Raw genomic sequence first — 14,207 nt, 5'->3', positions numbered from 1 at the left:
TGGCGGTTGGAGTCGGACTGTTAACAGCTCACTCAGGGTGAGTCTAAGGTAAGGATGTTACACATCCATGAAGCTGAGAATGGGCTGGTTTGAAAAAGGGGATATTATTCACAAAGATTAAAAATCCGATGACCCCTTTAAGAGAATAGAGCGGTACAGTTTAGTTTCATATAACAGATGCCCTCCTTAAAACTGCCTAACAGAAGTTATATTACAGAAACAGTAACAGCTTTCTTTGCTGAAAGGCATGGTTGTCAGGGTGGTAAAAGAGGAGGAATCAGTTGCAGGGATAACAGAGATTTATTGGGTTTCAAAACAAACAGGAACTAGTAATAGTTCAGCCACTGTCTGGCAACAAAGACAGACCAGTTGGGTCCTTGGAAGTGAACTTCAGCCTAGCAAGATGTGTCCAGAAAAGGGATTTCACAGTGAATGGTTGAGAGCAACAGTTCAAGAGCAATAAGACAAGCAAGCCCTCCAATAAGCACCGAGGAACAGGGAATGGTGACGGCAGGAGAGAGAGGGAGGATGTTTACAGGAGGGCCAAGGAGGATGCCTGGTTGACTTGGCTGCAATCCTCTGAGGCTGGTGGGCAACACAGATATTAGCAGAGCAGCTGGATGGATGGAACAGGAAGGGCAGGAAAGCAGGTTGAGCTGGGCAGCAAGGGAAGGGGAGAAGGAGGCAGGAATGGGGAATCCAGCAGCCAGAGCCGATGGGGAAGCTGGGGAGCAGAGGGGGAAATGGGGAAAAACAAAAACTGAACTAAAAAGCAGGAGCTCAAAAACAAGGAACTAGATAGCACAAAACAGGTAAATCAAGGAAAAACCCTAATATCAAAAGGAATAAAATAAAACAGAACTATGCAAGGCAAAACTTGATAACAGTAGAAGCAGGATAATCTAAACAGACAAGAGCCAAGTTAACTCTGCAGAGCAGCGATTCGATCTGGCATAGGACAGAAAACAAGAGGGAAATATAAAGGGTGACTAATGATCAAAAACAGGTGTTAACCCTAACAAGATAATTGGGTAACAAGAGGGGTGGGGTAACAATAGACCGAGCACATGGCAAACACAAATACCAACAGACAGCCATGTGCTCCAGACAACAATGACAACACAAACAAACCTAGATCAGATCGGTGCCCTGACAATGGTGAATGGCTTATGACTAAATCTTTGACTAACTTGATTATTAATACATTTCTACAAAGACAACTCTCGGAAGATTTTAGCATGGTAATGTAAATGATAATGTTAATGCATTTGGTCTTGGTGGAATAGATCTGCTATGCTGCTGCTGCTGCTGCTGAATTGCTGCTGCTGTTGGTTATTGCTGTAGTTATAGATTATTGCTGCTGCTGCTGCTGCAAGCAAGTACAGGACTTGCTACTGCCAAAGCATATGTCGATACGATGCTGTGAGTATTTAAGACATACTGCTGCTGCGCAAATAGCATATAAAATAACCCAGACCTGTACAGGTGGAGCTGGGGAAGCTGAAGGGTTTCAGAGGAACTCTAAAAGCGCACTGCTGCAAAAGGCTCGAGTGAATGGCAACCAGCCATTTAAAGGTAAAGGTGCAAACTCATTGGCTGCATATGCGACATGAACCAGTCAGCTTGTGCCAAGGTGTACAAGGCTGTGAATGTCATTAATTATGTTAACAACCTGTCAGCCTGCGCCATCTAGAGTTTCATGAAAGAACTTGAAATATCATATATTAGGTGTAAGAATTGTTCATATTGAGACATTTGAATTGGTGAACATTTTGTAAAGATGTTAAAATCTCTTCTAAACTTTAGAGGAGACAAATCTCCAGCTAAGGAGAAAAATCAAAGGACAGTGTGTTATGTTATTGAGATCTCTTCTGAATCTTAGAGGAGTCAAATGTGAGATTATTAGAGATTTTGCCATAGTTAATCATTTTGTTTATCTGCTGTTCATTTAGCCAGTTCTCTTGGTCTGTCCCTGTGTCTTTCGCTTGTCCTGATTTTGCTGAGTTAGATGTGCTACTAGGTCAAACTGGTTCACATTATCACTAGATCCCACACACTCCACACAGAACACAAGTCCGTGCTGATGAGAGAAAGGGTTTACACGTTTATTCACTTGACAGCAAATCATTTATTATCATTTTAAACAAGAAAGTAGTTTTAGAATAATTGCATTTGTGTGCTTTTCAACATATCACTTATTAATCATTTGTGAATGTTTTGTATATAATTATTTCATCATTAACTAATCATCTATAAATGACTTTCAACTGAACGTTATTATAAAGTGTTACCAAAAAAAAAAAAAAACCCCTAACCTTACCCATGAGTAATCCCTAAAATCAGAGGAAATGATAGATGAATGACACTGATGTACAAGCATCCCAAGGTATCCCACCGTATCAACTTACTTAATTATTAAATTACCTTTTTAAATTATCCTATGCAATAATAAAGGATATTAACTAAGTCTGGTATCAGCAGAAACTCCTTATATATTATATAAACAACCTCCAGTCAGAGAATCTCCAGTGAGAAAACTTATTTTTTTTTCATTGTCTTAAAATAAATTCAAATTCACAAATTTAATTCTGAATAGTGAACACATAAATAAATAAAATACAAATAAATAAATAAATAAATAAATAAATAAATAAATAAATAAATAAATAAAACATTCTCTTTCTTTCCAGCAGGGGGTGCTACATGATCAAAGATAGAAAAGTGCTCAGTCTAATCCCAATCCCCCATAAAACTTTCAGTCTGATACATTTAACTTGTGAGTTGACATAACGACCTAATCTAATGTAAAAAATGGTAAAGCTGCAATATATTTATTTATTTAATATTGAGGTTCTCTGACATGTATAGTATCAGGTAGAGGTGTGTTAGGTCAAACTGGGTTTAATAACAAAAGGACATTGTTTGGTTGGCTGAGTATAGGTCTCATAGAAATATTAAGGTTTTAAGTTTTTTTTTTTTTTTTTTATACGCATTCAGCAATTTTCAGAGGAGCCTCTGAAGAGGATCTGTTCTCTGCAGAAGAACAATATATTATGAAAGGTGCTCATTAAATGAATTTAACTGATCCCACAATGACAGTTCATTATTTAATGAGCACACTGAAAGTACTCGATCTGGATCATGTCAGACTGTGCTCTGTGGATAGAAAATAGACTCTTTATAAAATTTACAGTAAACACCCTGGAGATTTACATAAAAAAAAAAGCAGGAATAGAATGTACATCTGGAGAAACCAGTTCGTTCACTTGTTTCATATTCGGTTCTGGGAAAACAAGAGGATTTCAGTTCATAATATCACACATATCAAATTAGTCAACATAAAATCAAGTTTTTGTCAGAACAAAAGTAGACAGAGGAAGGTAGATTTCAGAACGCAGGAGACAACATGATAGTAAGAAATTAATAGAGTTTATTGCATAATCTTATACTTGCATCTGTTTCCATTGTTCGACCAACACAAATTTAAAAAGGTATTATTATACTAAAACAAAAATGACTCCTTCACAACATCATCATTTGATGATAAATCTTTGAAATGGAGACTCTCTCTCATCTCTAACTTGTGAAGGCAACACACCACTCAACATACAGTTAGAATTAAACAATAACAGAAAAAAATAACATAAATGATTGCAATACATACATGTTATGTACGTGTAGGAAGTAATGTAGTAGAGATAAAGAAACAGCATAATGGACGTACAATACAAATGTATGTTTGTTCTTTTAAATATGCTCTATTATATATCACACATCTTACATCTGTTACTAATATTTGTATTTACATCTATAATTACACCACTGACCCTATTCCTATCCCTATCCCTTAACCCAACCTTAAACTTAACCATACCAGAAAACCTGTTCTTAACCTTACCCGTATCCCACATCAATAGCAGCAAAAGTGTTTTGAAATAAAACATACATTATATACTTGATATACTTCATAAATCAATAAAGAGGCATATGACCATAATTAGGAAGGAGGAAGAAGTCAGTTGTTGGTCTGTTGTGTAATCTTACACAATGACAGGGAGGAATTAAAAACCTTAAACCCAGCATAGAGGGGTTCAGTGAATTTAGTGTTGAATGTGTGTAAGTGTGTGAGTGTGTGTGTGTCAGAGACACTGTAGAAGGACAGAGTACCATTTGGCCAGTCCAGATACACTCCTACTCTTTTAGAGGAGGGTGAAGGGACAAGAATGTTGTTGCTCACATTGTTGTGCCAGACAACAAATCCATTAGTAGTGCAGAAAAAACACCAGGACTTGTCATTGTAGCCAAATTTACAGACCATCCCTTCTTTCCTGCTGATTGTTTTATAGGCCACTGAAACACGGGCCCAGCTAGTCCATTCAACCTCCCAGTAATGGCGTCCAGTCAGACTCTCTCGACATAGAACCTGAGGAACATCTTTAAATCTCTCTGGATGATCAGGATATGGCTGCTGCTCATCTACATATTTCATCTCTCCATTCTCAGACAGAATGAGTTGAGTGTTCGCCGTGTTTGGATCCAGTGTGAGATCACAAAAATCTGAACACAAGAAGAGAAACCAAAGCAGTGTATAATTTTGTTTGTTTTCATTAAATGTGCAAGAGTGTGTCAGAGAAAGAACCTACATTTTTGTAGTCCTGGTTGGATCCTGAAAGGCTCTCCATGGTCCAAACTAAAATGACACACAAACATACAGACATAAAGAATCATTAGTAGTTGGAATAGTTATTCACATAGGCCTACAGTCCTTTGTCATAACAATTTAAACTCATTTGTTTGCCATTTTCTCAGTACATACTGTTACAAAGTAGTGTTGTATGATATACCGGTACTAAAAAGGTATTGTAATACCCTGCTTTTAAAAATGGCACGATTCCTCATTTTACTAGTACTGGTACTTTAGAATGACAGCTTTTTAATAAAAGCCATTTTTGCATCAATGTGTAATAATGTAATGTAACAGTTCTGAACAGAATCAAGAAAAAATAGAAATGGTCATTAACATTAATAGCGTTATTTTTACCGTTTCATTAAAAATTTGAATTTTGCAGTCAACCAATCACAAATTCACAAAATATTTTTCACTTAACACATAATTAACAGAATCATTAACAGATTAACAAAACAAAAGAAAAAAATGTGCTTTAACAATTTAGTGCGTTTTAACAAAATAAGATCTATGTTTTCTGAGAAAAAAAAAATGTTGTTTTAACGAGAAAAGATGTCCCTGACAGCACATGTACATCACGGAGATGTATATTTGATGTCTGCATTTACATCTTCAAGACGTATTTTTTACAGTCTTCTGTAATACATCTTTTGGACGTTTCCTATCAGATGTCAAATAGACATATATTAGATGTCTTTAAGATGTTTCCAGATCATTTTAACAAGACTGTTATGTTATAGCAATGGCATATAGTTTTTATGAGAAAAGATATGGTCGATTTTCGATGCTCGATTTTTTTTTTTTTTGGCATTTTGCAGTTTTTTTTCTTTGACAGGACAGTAAAGCTAGGACAGGAAGTGAGTGGGGGAGAGAAAGGGGGACGGGATCGGGAAAGGTCCACGAGGCGGGATTCGATCTAGAGATGCCCGAAGCGCAACTGCGGCATATGTCGGTGCACTGCCCACAAGGATATCAGCACCAACAGAAAGCATCTTGTTATTACAGGAAAAGACGTGTTTTTAACATCATTTTAAGATGTCATTTTAATGAGATAATTATGTCCTTTTAATGACATAACATCTCGTTATTACAAAAAAAGATGTTGTTTAAATGAGAAACGATGTTGCTAAAATGAATGTGAACGTAATCAACTGAGAAATAAAACGCATGTGTACGCCTATCAATAAATTGGATCTGCACAGCTCTTAAAGTGACAGACAAATACTCTTCCTTCCGTCTGTATCTATAATGTTAATCAAACAACAAAGAAAAAGAAAATCAGTCACTGATCTTGACTGACTAACTTTAGTTGCTTTAATAAGGATCAATGTATGAACAATGGATTGTCTGTTGGGGAACAGTCAAAATGAAGTGCCAGCAGATATTAGGCAGACAGTCTACTAATACTCTGATGATTGTTAGTTGACAAGAACTTGCTAAATTATTTTTAGTCTGCAGAATGTCTTAAGTGGACAAATATATTTTGTGAGCATAGGGATTTAATTAGTACATGCAGAGATGTGAAGTTTGGGCTCATGTTGCAGACAAGGTTTCTTAATTTGTTCCCCACATACTTGAGAATCTCCAGTGAGCAGGTTGGATCATTCAGTTTCTCAGATAGCAGTCGGACTCCTGATTTTCCTGGGTGATTGTAGCTCAGATCCAGCTCTCTCAGGTGTGAGGGGTTTGAACTCAGAGCTGAAGACAGATAACGACAGCCTTCTTCTGTCACCATGCAACCTGACAACCTAGAGACACACAAGAGCAGTGAAGATTACATCATATGTGAAACCCACAACTCTCAAATGCCTGAAGAATCATTGGTGATATACATGTCCATCAGTATACATGTCCTTACTGAATTTTTCATGTTATATTGGGATATGTGCAAATATATTGATGTGACACCAAAGATCATGAAACAGTGATGGGCTTTCTGAGGTGTATTTCTTTGAGTCAGACATCAAGTCTTCAGGCAAACCCCCCATACCTCCCACACCTCCCTCAAGATTCTTTCAAAGATTTAGACAGTCAGAAAGAGGGGAAGAGGGCAAATATTTTGGTGACAACTGATCTTAAAGACTTGCTGCCTTGACAAAACTTGAGAATTTATAAATGGATAATGTTCTAAAATACCTCAGTATCTCCAGCTGACAGTTTGCACTCTTCAGACCTTTAGAAAGTAGCTTCACTCCTGAATCATGTAGGTCATTGTTACTCAGGTCCAGCACTCTAATAACAGAGCTTGAGGATTGTAGAGCTGATGTCACAATCTCACAATGCTGATCAGTAAGATTACAGCTGGAAATACTGAAACAGAACATAACACAAAATAATTACATTTTAAAAATGTCATTCTACAATTAGCACTGCAATCATATCTGTTAAATTCCCATTAAACAGATTTGGACATTCTAAAAATACATAAAACAACAAAATGCAATTCCATTCAGAAAGGACGCTTAATATTAACACATGGGTTATACACTCACAGAGCTTTTCTGCAGTTAATCACAGCTTCTATCAGTCTCCTTCTGCCCTCATCTGATGTATTGTATTTCTTGAGATCCAGTTCATCCAGCACCTCCTCTGACATCTGAAGCATGTAAGTAATTGTTGAGCAGTGAGCAGGAGAGAGTTTCTTCTTTGATTGTTTGTCTGATTTCACAAACTCCTGAATCTCACTGGACAGAGTCTGATCCTTCACTTCCAGCAGACAGAGGAACAGATTGATGGATCTTTCAGTGGAGAGTTCTTGTCCATCTTTGATCTTCTCCTTTAATGTACTGTGTGGTTTTCCTGATGCTTTCTGAACTGTTTTCTGTGTGTGTCAGTAGACCCAGTAAGAGTCTCTGATTGGACTCTAATGAGATGCCCAGCAGGAACCGCAGGAACAGATCCAGATGTCCATTTTTACTTTCTAAGGCTTTATCTACTGCACCTTTATGCAAATTGTGGATTAAATTGAAAACTTCAAGGGTCTCTGTGGTATCACATAAACAGCAGTGGAACACATAGAAAGCAGAAAGAAACTCCTGAATGCTCAGATGAATGAAGCTGTAGACTTTTCTCTGATGAATCGCAGATTCTACCTTCAAGATCTCAGTGCAAATCTCACAAAACACTGAGGAATCACTGTCATCTATGCCACTCTCTCTCAGGTCCTCTTCATAGAACATCACATTGCCCTCATCAGCTGTTTGAAAGCCAGTTTAGCAAGTTTCACAATCACTTCTCTGTTGGACTTCAAGAGTTTCCCTGGATCTTTCTCATCATGCTTTTGATGCCTCATGTTTATCTGAGCTAGCAGGAAGTGGATGTACATTTCAGTCAGAGTTTGAGGAATTTCTTCATTGAAATCTTCTTTAAGGAGGTTTTGAAGCACAGTGGATGAGATCCAGCAGAAGACAGGTATGTGACACATGATGTGGAGGCTTCTTGCTTTTCTAATGTGTGAGATGATTCTGTTGGCTTGATGCTTGTCACTGATTCTCTTCCTGAAATATTCCTCTTTTTGAGTGTCATTGAAACCCTGAATTTCTGTCACACGATTAATGTATTTGAATGGGATCTGACTGACTGCTGCTGGTCTGGAGGTGATTCAGATAAGAGTAGAGGGAAGCAGCTCTCCTGTAATGAGGTTTGACATCAACACCCCCACCGATGAAGTCTTAGTCACATCACAAACTTTCTCATTATCTGAAAACACCAGTGTCTTTCTGCTTTCATCTAGACCATCTAGGATGAACACAAATTTACACTCCTCATAAATCTTTAAGTCAAGATCTTGAAGTTCAGGGTGAAAGTCCAGCAGAAGACTGTGAAGACTGTACTGATGATCTTGAATCAAGTTCAGCTCTCGAAATGAAAATACAAACATGAAATCTACATCCTGATTGGCTTTTCCCTCAGCCCAGTCCAAAATGAACTTTTGTACAGAAACAGTTTTTCCAATTCCAGCGATGCCTTTAGTAAAAACAGTCTTGATTTTATTTTTCTCCTCATATCCTGTTTCAGGTAAGGGTTTAAAGATGTCATTACAGTTGATTGGAGTGTGTTGTGAGTGTTGTGTTCTGGGTGATTTCTCCATCTGTAAAACCTCATGTTCTTCATTCACCCCTTCAGTTTCTCCCTCTATGATGTAGAGCTGTGTAAAGATCCTGTTCAAGAGGGTTTCATTTTCTTGCAGTTTGTTCCCCTCGAATAAGCATTTATACTTTTTCTTCATGCTAGTTTTGTGTTGGTCTTTGACTCTCTGCAGGATGGCTTCAGTTCTTTCCTGCCTGACGTGGGTCTGATTGTTAGATGTAATTGTATCATCTATCTCCACATTGCTGAAATTAAAAGAAAGAAGAGCCAAAATGGCAATACCAGTGATTACAATGACTGTTAAAGATTTTAAGAAACATATCTGTGGACTGTATATGCTGCATATTTTGGAGAACATTTAGTGTTAAATAATGGTTTCTTAAACCATTATTTAATCAAGGAGAATTACAGTAAATCAGCAACTAAATATTTATACTAACTGTGGGGCAGAGGTCACTGTTCCATCACTGAAATTGTAGGGAATAGACATGGATCTTGTACTTTTCATAGACACACCGCTGAGTAGTAGAGATTTTGATCTCATTTTCCTGTTGGTTTTAACAAAAGATAAACAAGTTTGTATGTATTCACACACACACACACACACACACACACAGAGATGCATGCACAGTATTACTGTATATTAAGATACAGTGTGATATACATTTATACTATTGAATATCAAAGAGACAAACATTCTATTAAATAACTTTTTCCTTTTATTAAACATTTAGGCTGTTATTAAAAGCTATTTAAATTAATGTTGAATTTAATTATTAAAGGATATTTATAAAATTTATACAAGGTATATTTGCTGTATGCAAACTATAATGGCACAAAATTACAATCAAAATGGGCTTTTCATTTAGTACAGACAAACTTCTGGCTTAAGACCTGCTCACATTGGTTTTATCTTAATAGAGATAGTAATACAAATAATTTCACATAGCACTGACAGACAGCGGCCGATGCAGACAGTCACCAAATTACAGTACGTCACTTTTCAGAAATTCCACAACCCAATAAATAGACTAAACATAACAACAGATGATGACATGGGTAATACACTGATCTGAAAAACTCAACAAATATGCCTTACAGTGCTGGTTAACATCTGTTGGTGTAGTGTGAATAAGCCTATCGAAATCAAACCCATGAGTGAGAGACATGCTCTACTGTTTGAACTACAGAGACATAAGTCAGTCTGGTAAAAAGTTGCAAAAGTGCTAATGTCATACCTGATGTTAGGGAGGTTGCTGTTGCATCACTTATTTCATGGGGCCGACTGCAAATGTAATTATCAGACAAAGATTCACAGCTTGAGCCAGAAGAAGGAGATCTTATTTTAGACACAGTGTCTTCATTCTCTCTTTTCTCATGGGAACTCATTTTGTTATCACTGCTCTCCTACTCTCGTGTCTCAAAAAGTATGACTGCAGACCTTTTTGGAAACACAACAATGGAAAAAGATATATAAAAAGAAAAAGGTTGAATAGACAGACACACATAATTAAATACAGACTAGCAGCTTACGATACTCACCTGTGAAGTGAAGTTTTGTGTAGGATAATAATACTGTACTGCACAATGAAAAATGTTTTGAGCTTTTACTCGTATCAACTCACTCAATTTATGCACTCAAAAATACTGTTGAGCTATAAACAAACATTTTTCAGTACATTTCAAACATATTAGGTTTTTCATGTTTTATTATACTAAAGAACATAATCATTTCTCACTGTTGATTCAGCTGTTAATATTTGCTACAGTAAAAGATAAAAAAAAATAAAAAATACATGCAGTAGAAAAGCAGTAGTTTTAGACTGCTTAACACTACTTTTGTACCAAACTCAGAACTCATCACTACTTTTGTACCTTTTGTACTGTAAGCTAAAACAAAATGCAGTTATTTTCATGACATGACATTTAAAGATCTCATATTCTTGCATTTGTGCAAGAGAATCAACAATAATTGGTTAACGTTTATTCTTTTCAGTCATATTACTGTATATTGTATTATTAGTACAATTTACAATTTTCCTGGCAGTGAAATATCTTAAAACTAACAAGTCACAATAACTTGCCATTCACCATTACTAACTTTCTCATTTTTGTATGCTTTATCTACATGGTTACACAAAAAATAAGTTCTGAACTTACCATGATATGCTGCCACTAAAGTCTGACGTATGTTTAAACCCTCAAAATGGGATCCTTACTTTTATTTTCATTTAGTCATCTGGTCAAGGTGACCCTTGATTTTGTCTTGTCTTGTTCTCCCTCTAGTGGGACAGACCATCATCACAATCTCAAAGGAGTTGTGTTGTTTTTAAATGAACACAAACAGTATGAATATAGACATTTGACCTGGAACTAGTTTTCAGGATGTATGTTGTTTAATAAGAAAAGTAAGAGCTTTTTGTTGTCAGTCAACAGTAGGGATGGTGTTTTGCTGAAATTTGATCCCCTCTATTCCTCATCCTCTTTCAGGAACAAAATAAATGTCTCAAACTCCTTCATCTGTATCTAAAGTCTGGGGATGGACCATTTACTGATTATTTATTGAATATTACTTATACATAATATTATTTAGATGTTGTATAATATAATGTATGGACTCTTCTGGTTTGTTTTTAGTAGCAGTTTTTACATATTTATTTAATGTTATTTCCAAATCCTTGAGCACACAAGACAAAACAAGACAAAACTGCACAATTCGAAGAATTAATATAAATACGAAAACATGCAGCTCATATGAATAAACTACAAACACACTGATTGGTGATGAAATGCTTTATATGGAAACACACACCAGCATATATCAAACATACTGCACTAGTGCTCCCTTTGTGCTGAGGTACATCACTGTACCAAAATATGCACCACAAGACTATTAAATAAAACATTATATAACCTAATGTGTCAAAATATGCATACACAAAACACTGAATGTGATTTACCCATCTGCAATGATTTATTTCCACTCCAGTCACATGAAAAGCAATTTTTCTGTTTACCAAGTTTTATGGGAAATGACTAAGTAAACTACACTTTTTTTCAAAAGCAATCAGTAGGCAGCAGACTTAAAGGTATTAGTCAACCTACATCCTCTAACTAAAATCAGAACTGGTCAGTTTGTGATCATGAGATCTGCGACATTGAGACCCTGATGAATGAATAACTGAAAGTATGGGATATTCAAAATAATCTAATATGTAAATAATACATAATCAATATCTGTGATCAGTTTTTAATTAGAAATACAATCTAAATTTTATGATCACTTGAAATTGGAGTCACAGAGCTAGACTAAAATTGAAACTAAATTCTGATAAATTAAGTAAACTTTGCAGAAGGACGGGTAAAAGACCTACACACACAGCACCTTCAACCGGCCTTCTGGATTTCGATGTTGGGCCGGCGAGTGGTCCTTACAATAGTCATGTACCGCAGATACCTTTATCAGAACTGAACTACAGAATTCTTATTACAGGAACATTACTCCTGGAACTTTCTTTTCTGAAATCCTTGAGTAATATGATCATTAATACATATGTTAGTAATAAGAAATGTTTGCGTTCAAATTGAGACATTTGAATTGGTGCACACTTTGTAAAGTTGTTGAGATCTCTTCTAAAATTTAGAGGAAAGAAATGTGAGAACACCACAATTTCTATCATATAGTGTGTGATATTATTGAGATCTCGATAACAGCTTAGAATAGTGAACTCATATTCACTATTAACTAAGATTTTTCCCTCAATAAACTAGAATGGTAGATGTTAAGTTTAGGTATGGAGTCAGATTAAAGGATCTAGGACAGGGTTCCACAAATCTTACCCTGGAGGTCCAATGCGCTGCAGAGTTTAGCTCCAACCCTGATCAAACTCTAATGATTTTCTAATGATCCTGAAGACACTGATTAGCATGTTTAGGTGTGTTTGATTGGGGTTAGAGCTAAACTCTGGGAAAGTTAAAGGGATCCCTGATCTAATATGGTCATGTGGAATCAAGCATTAATATGTGCTTTATAAGTACTAGTAAATGGCCAATATGCTAGTGATATGCATTATAATAAGAAACTAGTTAATAGCAAGACTTGCAAGAATTGCAAGTATTATAGGTAAAACACAGGCTTCTGGTAAACAACATAGTAAGAAAAGTGACATAATATGATATGAGATATGAGTGAAAACCACATATATAACACCCATTAGTCTTACTAAAATAGGCAGCATCATGAAATAAATCAGGAATCCTGTTTTGAATGAAATAAATATAAATATAGTATAGATAAATATATTAATTATAAACAAAAATAAATATATAATTTAATTGTTAATGTTCATTTAAATAGAAGATCAATGAGAAAAGTTTCTACATTATTAAAAATATTTACAAAGAAACATCTACAGATTTTTACACTTATCTTTTTCTTTTGAATCAGAAAGGTATAGTTCACATCTAATGTAGGACTTTGTTTTATGATCATTATATTTAAAACTTGTAATTTCTTTGGCATATACAGATAGCAAGAGCACCCCTGCTGAACACTCAATATCTGCATCTGACCTTTTTATTATTTTTTTTAATATAAACAAACCAATAAATATATAATAATATTTTAATTAAATGTAATGAAATGCATTAATTATTTTTTTCTTTATAGATAATATTTCAACTACTGATACCATATAATGTCTTTGGAAATACCTAATTTGTTGTGTATATCATAAAAAAAAAAATCACACAGATATTATTTTGTGCAATAAAATAATAAGTGCAAAAGAAAAAAAAAATATCACACTCAAATTACAATTCTGAATCCTGTTTTAGAAAATTCAGGAATATACAATACAATTCAATTTAATTCTGAAAGGTGAACATAAGAGAATTCTCTCTCTTTCCAGAAGGGGTTTCTACATTGTCATCAAAGATAGAAGAGGTCTCTAATCCCAATTCACCACAAAATTTACAGTCTGATATAAACTGAAATACTGTGATTTCCTCATCTATTGTAAAAATGGGAATGTCTTAACATATTTATTTATATAATATTATGGTTATCTGCCCTGTATAGTAGACCTTTCAGGTAGATGTGTGTAATTTGAACAAGATTTAGATTTTGGACAGATATTGGGTGTCTGTAAATGTGGGCCTCAAAGAGATACAAAAGTTTTAAGTGAAGATTTAGTTTTTGTAATTATGAGAGGAGCTTCTGAGGAGGAGCTATTTTCTGATAAAGAACCATATATTGTAAAAAGTGCTCGTCAAATAAATTGAACTGAACTACATCCAAACTAACGGATCATTAATGAATGAGAACACTGACAGTATATGATGATCTAGGCCATGTCATACTGGACTTTGTGAATAGATATTGGATAAGTTGCTAATTTTAAAATTTACAGTAAACAACTAGATTTATATT

The 14,207-nt window shown here is 35.3% G+C and overlaps 1 protein-coding gene and 1 pseudogene across 1 annotated transcript in view; both read right to left on the bottom strand.

Moving 5' to 3' along the window:
* The window catches only part of LOC127156202 (protein NLRC3), an 83,047-nt gene that overhangs the window by 26,334 nt on the left and 42,506 nt on the right, over window positions 1–14,207 (bottom strand). The window lies entirely within an intron of this gene.
* LOC127156204 (NLR family CARD domain-containing protein 3-like) lies at window positions 3,444–9,915 on the bottom strand (annotated as a pseudogene).

Source organism: Labeo rohita, chromosome 25 (assembly GCF_022985175.1).
Source record: "Labeo rohita strain BAU-BD-2019 chromosome 25, IGBB_LRoh.1.0, whole genome shotgun sequence".
Classification (NCBI taxonomy): domain Eukaryota; kingdom Metazoa; phylum Chordata; class Actinopteri; order Cypriniformes; family Cyprinidae; genus Labeo; species Labeo rohita.
The sequence above is the reverse complement of the archived record's forward strand: the minus strand, read 5'-3'. Positions and strand labels throughout refer to the sequence as shown.